Source organism: Mycteria americana, chromosome 10 (genome assembly GCF_035582795.1).
Source record: "Mycteria americana isolate JAX WOST 10 ecotype Jacksonville Zoo and Gardens chromosome 10, USCA_MyAme_1.0, whole genome shotgun sequence".
Taxonomy (NCBI): Eukaryota; Metazoa; Chordata; class Aves; order Ciconiiformes; family Ciconiidae; genus Mycteria; species Mycteria americana.
Window position 1 is genome coordinate 5,943,287 of NC_134374.1, and position 6,000 is coordinate 5,949,286.

A 6,000-nucleotide genomic window follows, 5' to 3' on the forward strand; every position below is an offset into this window, starting at 1 on the left:
GGGTGTAACACAGCTCTCCAGCGCTGTTCGTCCTTACTCCCCTGCTCTTCAAAATTTCCTGATTGCTTTTAATTTGTATTTACATTCATTGAAACATTCTTGGCTCTAGGCCTGTAGCTATTCTGTATGTCTTCCTGAATATTTAAACCAGAATAGTTTGGCTTCACATATTGAACGCTAAGAGAAATATGGTGTAAATGCTGGTAAAGATGTATAAAGTTTAGTTTGTTATGAAGCGCACTCTACAAAAAACTTGATATGAGGATAGGGCTGCCAACATACTTTGGCAAACCCTTTAGAGATAAGCTTCACATTTAATGTCTGTGTGTGTTTTGTTAATGACCAGCTTCCAAGGAAGGGCAGAAGCATAAACAAGGTCTTAGAAGGATTTACTTTGGAAAACCTGGGATTCACAGCTATACATAGAATAAATAACACGGGGAGAGGAAGAGGAGGTCTAACGTCAACAAATATCCTTTAAGCGAATGAAAGCTGTTTGTACCATTCAATGGCAGATGAAGTAGTCTCTCCAGACATGAGGAAAAAGACTGTCATAAATATTTCACCCTTTTCAAAAGGGAAATTACAACTGTTTTCTCGGCATTCTTTTTCTTCTTCTTGATAATAGCACCCATAGCACAGGGAAGCTAACGGGACATTAACTGTGTCTGTTCTCCTTTCTTCACTCTGCTAAGTTTTAAATGATTGAGACTGAAACTTCTTACTGTGTCGCTACAAAAAGACGAGGTTGGTTCCTTGGCTGTTCCTCTGCAGTTCATGACAAATGAGAATGCCAGGTAACATTAAGGCTAAGGGCTGTTTAATAATGACCTTTGTAGATATCTAATATTTCTTATCCTTTCTGTATTTCTTATTTTTGCCAAAATACAAGCTGTGTGGTAGGTAGCAGAACACGATGCCACGCATTTATACGTACCTAATCTGATTTTCTTATAGATGTTGAAGCTGTCTGGTTAGCAATGGGAACTCTGAAGTGAAACTTGGGTTGGTAACATCTTAAGCACTTAGGTTGACTTAAAATGCTGGAATTTGGGCCACGTATGTAACCAAAACTGAAAGACTGTATCTGTGTTTATCTTCAGGTATCCTAGCATCCTGATGACCTCTGGCACTAAGAAAAGCCCTGCCAACTGAGACGAACCTAGTGATCTGAATAGGAAAATGTCTCAAAGCCACCTCTGTTCTCTCTTTAAGTGCAAGGGAGAAAAAAATCTACTAAAAACTCTAGGTATTTGACAGAATATGAATGCTGAAATGTCAGAATGTTAAGCTTGCTCTAGTAACCAGCTTGTGTCATGTATAAATCTGGATTAATATATCCATGGAAACAATTGCACACTGTCACAACAATAATATAGGTGGCTTAGCAGTTTTGTTTGAGTTTTTGGATTTGTGGGAAATTTAAAGATCGTGCTATTGATATTCTTTCAGCACCCCTTGATCTAAAACTGGGTAGTTGCTGCTCTGAAACAGGGTTTCTTTCCTGTACTTTTTTGGTCCTAAAGTATGTGCTCTGAAATCGAATATTTGGATCTTGAAATGGTATGTAAGAACATATAATTTCTTTTTAAGTTACCTTGTTTATTTAGTTTTTTGTCCAAATAAGTGTGCCTGGAATGCTCCTGATCAGTTCCCAAGTTCCAGGTGGTTTCCTTAATTGCAGGCTTCTGCAATACAGAGGTGGAACTTCAGCTTTAATTACCTTTCTAGTAGCACATGATGATTTTTGGTTGGCTAATCTCAGTCACTTCACCTGTCACGGAGTCCGACATTAGCATTTTGTCATTTGTATTTTGTTCTTTAAGGACAACTTGTCTTATGTGTCTGTACATAACAGGGAAATGTCATTTTTTTTCCCTTTTTTTTTTTTTTGGTAGCTGGTATTTGTCCAGCTGACTTTTGTGAGTACCTTGTAACTGTTGCCTTTTGAATCTGGCCCCGTATCTTGGAGGATCTGGACCTCGAGACTGTAGGAGGTGGCAGCAGAAACCCTGGGATACGTGGGCAGGTGGAAGAAGTGAGGGAGAACTTTAAGAATGAGCTTTTAAAGGTAAACTGCTTTCAAGGAGAATTTCATTAAAGCATTTATTTTTTTTTAACACCAGTGCCTGGCAAACCATTTGTTTTGATCTGTGGGACCTTATTTAGATTAAGTGTTACCCTAAAACCGTAATAACCATTATAAAAATATTTGTGATCACTCCCATTCTAAGAGTTTGGGAGTAATTGGATTTGTCTGGGCTGCTGTTAGTAAAGTGCTCACCTACAAACACCTGGGACCAGGAGCTCTTAATTGGGCCTCAGCTGGTGTGGGGGAGCCCCGCTTCCCCGTGGCTGCGGGAGCGGAGGGAGCTGGCGTTTGCAGATGGATTAGCTGTCGCTGTTCCAGTTAATGCTTTGCTCTTTCCAGCTATTTCTCTGCATTTGTAGTGCTGTAAAAGAAGTGCACACGGAAAAAAAAAAAAAAGTGCAGTCATGTTTTAGCAAGGGGAGAGCCTGGGTTTTTGAACATTCACTGTTTCTTCTCAATGTGCAAACGTGCAGGTTGGTAAGATGGACCTCAGATACCAAGTTTTGGCCCTAGGAAGCCTTTCTTGAGGTGGGTCGTAAATCTATAAAGGCAGATCACGGTACAATTGCTGAGGCAACCTGATTATATCAGTGTGAATGGAACCGCCAAAATACAATTAAAGAAACTGCTTATATTCTCTGTCTTCCAGGCAGGATACAATTGTTCATGTCGCTGCCACGGTTTTTATTTTCTTGGTGACAATTGATTTAATATACTGTTTGGAAAACATATGTGCTTATTCTCTCAGTGCTGATTTATGACATGATAAAGAAGTGCCAAATTTTTTAGCAATAAAACAGATCTTGTGCAGCATGCTATATATGGTCAGCATTTCATCCTCTAGTCCCTAAATACTAGTGGATAGATTGAGAGAATTACTGTTGGCTGCCATTTACTACAGGTGCATTTAATATAGGTGATGTGTGGCACTTCTTTGGCTGATTCTGCCTTTGTGCCTGGAGTACGGGAAGGCAGAAAAGCTCTTCGCAGTTCTGCTCTGTGTTTTGCGAAGGCTCAGACTTCATACAGCCTGTGGACGCGAGTGCTGGCTTTGCTGGGAAAGGTGATGGGCTATGCGTGTGCGGGCATCTTGGTGCGGACTTCACGTAGCTCTTCCACCTCTGCCTCGTGTCTGCCCGAGGGATGATATTCCCTTGCTGCTCCCCAGGCACGTTAATGTAGGGGGGGCTAATCCAGAATTTATTACAGCCAGTGGGGAGGGGAGTACAGGTTTGGGGAGATTATACTGGGGCATTTCAGTGCTTGTCAGGGTAGGTCTGGAAAGCATCAGTGGAAATCGGTGATCTGAAACAGCAATCAAAAACTTTGCTGTATTGCCATCAGTATTATTCTTGTTTCCTATTGATACTTTTAAAGATAACTTTTCTGAACGGAGGTCTGTTCTGATTAACTACGAACCTTTAGAATGTGGATTTTTGATGAAGTCAAGTCGTTATCCAAAATTTGGCGCTTAGTTTTAGAGTTTAATGATGTATCTACTATGTCACATGAACTCTAACATGCATTAGGTTGGCTCCTTAATTTTGCAGTTGGTTTTGCTAAACAGGCCTGAATAACTTACTTATTTTGACTAAGTTTGATCTGGCTTTTGACTAGAAACTGGAATTAAACTTGTGCAGAAAACTGGTACTTTAAAATAAATTAACATTAAATGTACTGAATAATGAAGCAAAATGTAATCAAAATATATTTCCCATTTTCCTTTAACAAGTCATCTAATGCTGATTTATTAAAGTCAGTATTATCAGCACTTGGTGAATTGAACTGATGATTCCTGGTCAAAATACCTTTCTGTAGTTTTTGCATTCTCAAAGTTAGTTTTTATTAATAGATTACAGAAAGGAAAGAAATTTCTGAATTTGCAAATCCTAGCTGCTCTTTTACTTTGAAAGAATTACATATTAAACTGAACTAGGCTCAGCGGGGAAAAAGGTAAAGAGAATATATTCTTGGAACCTGTTGGAGAGAGAGCTAAAATGTCAAGGCTCGGTTTATTATATACCGGACTCCAGCTCAGATGCTTAGACAGTGACTCCCTTACCTCATTTTTTTCATAAACTTTGTCAATAGCATATAGTGCTTGAATATTACCATTTAATTTGTTAATTTACTTTGCTTCACTAGAAGCCCAGTAACTTTAGGCATTGATGAATATTTTCATAATATATTCAATTTGCTATTTATAAAGAAAAATGCATGTTTTAGATTTGAAGTATTTTAAATAAAGCCAGCTTCTCTTATTAATTGTGGGGGTGGGGGTGAATCCCTTGAATCGATAAGTGCCAGTCATTAGATCACCAAATTCCAGTCATGATTTGCTCAGCTCCAGAGCATCAAATTGCCCTGCTCTCCTAAACCAGGGCATTTATGCGTATAAAGTTAAGCAGATGACCAGGTGCTCTGCTGTGCAGCAGAACTGGTGTTTACGGACGTCGTTGCTTTTTGTGGGGGTGCTCTGGGAATAGCCATCGGCTGGGCGCAGGGTAGAGCAAGTGTCTGCCGAGAGACGATGGCAGCCCAGAGGACTGGGGTGGGGGGAGGATCTAAAATCAGCCACCCGAAGGCATGGCGTAGGGGCGTTTGAGACAGGCTCTTCTTGGAGGTGCTCCGTGGAAGCGCAAGAAGCAGCAGATGCTTGGGGTAGAGACCCCCACGGGCCATTTCCACCTGAATTATTATGTCAAGCTGGTTCTCCTTTCAGTGGTTTTGGATTAGGGCTCTGCTGCTCCCGCCTGTGGGTTTGCAACCGGCTGATGACGCTAGGCCCTGCTACCCTGTCACCTCAAACTTCTGGGATGCAAATTCCCTATTTTTCAACCTTCCTGTTGTGGTAACTTGTGTATTCTGTCCGCGTGCTGCCAAGTACTACTGGAAGTATCGTTAATCCATAAGGATTTATTTAAAGCTATTCTCTCCGAGGCCTGGAGGAAATTTTCTCATCGTTTACCAAGCTGAATGTATAATAAGCACTTGTATCACTTACTGAATTCCTGGTGATATGTATTTCCCAATGGGTTGGCAAATATCGTTGCAAATCAGCTTCCTTTATGAATGGCTTTATATTGACTGTCACTTCTAGTTTTGCTGGTTTTGTTTAAGGGCATTGCACAGATAACGGCGTTTGGCCCAGAGGAACGATGCCTCAAAGAGTAATGGGGATTTCTTTAATGAGGATCATTATTATTTGTAATGCCCTGACCTGGTCATGAATCAGGTTTCTATTGTGTCCTATAAAACCATAGGGCAAAAGCAGTCTTAATTTAAAGAACATCCAACCAAAGCATAGGTTAAACATCAACAGAGCTGACTGTCAAAAGAACAAAGCGCACTAATAAAATAACTTTTGGGGGAACAGGAAGGAAAACAATTGTTCGTGATTTAATTAAAGAAGCAAAGAAATCAGCTGTTCTGGAGTTGAGGCTGGTTGTGTGCACTGGTATTTCTCTCTTGCACAGAATCCACATTTGACCTTTCGATAGAATACAGTATCTCATGGAAGAGAAAATGTCTCATTAAAAGTGAAAGTGATAGATAGCATCTATTAATCAATGGTATGGAAATTCTTTAGGCCTCAGACTTGGTGTTTAGATGCATCTCTTGGGAATCAATATTGTTTCCAAGTAACTAAAACAAAATCAATAGGAGACATGGATTTCATTTTGGTTACAAATCATTAGTTTCCAGTGTTTCTGAACCTTAAACTGCAAAAAAAAAAATCTTTATAAAATTGCCTTTTAGAGAATAAACAGTACTCAGGAGACCTTGACATGTTATGTCATTTGAGATACAGTACCTTGCAGGCATCTAATTCATTAAGAGCTGCTCCTGTGGTCTTGCAACGCAGTGTTATTGCAAATAGGCTGCAAGCAGGATGCTGGTTGAAAGTA

General features: G+C 40.0%; 1 long non-coding RNA gene across 2 annotated transcripts in view; it reads left to right on the top strand.

The window, feature by feature from the left end:
* The window catches only part of LOC142415143 (uncharacterized), a 135,052-nt gene extending 132,537 nt beyond the window's left edge, over window positions 1-2,515 (top strand). For both annotated transcript variants that reach the window (XR_012777299.1, XR_012777298.1), the window contains 2 exons: window positions 958-1,005; window positions 1,104-2,515. This is a non-coding gene — a long non-coding RNA (uncharacterized LOC142415143). The remainder of the gene's footprint in view (window positions 1-957; window positions 1,006-1,103) is intronic.
* The last annotated feature ends 3,485 nt before the right edge of the window (window positions 2,516-6,000 follow it).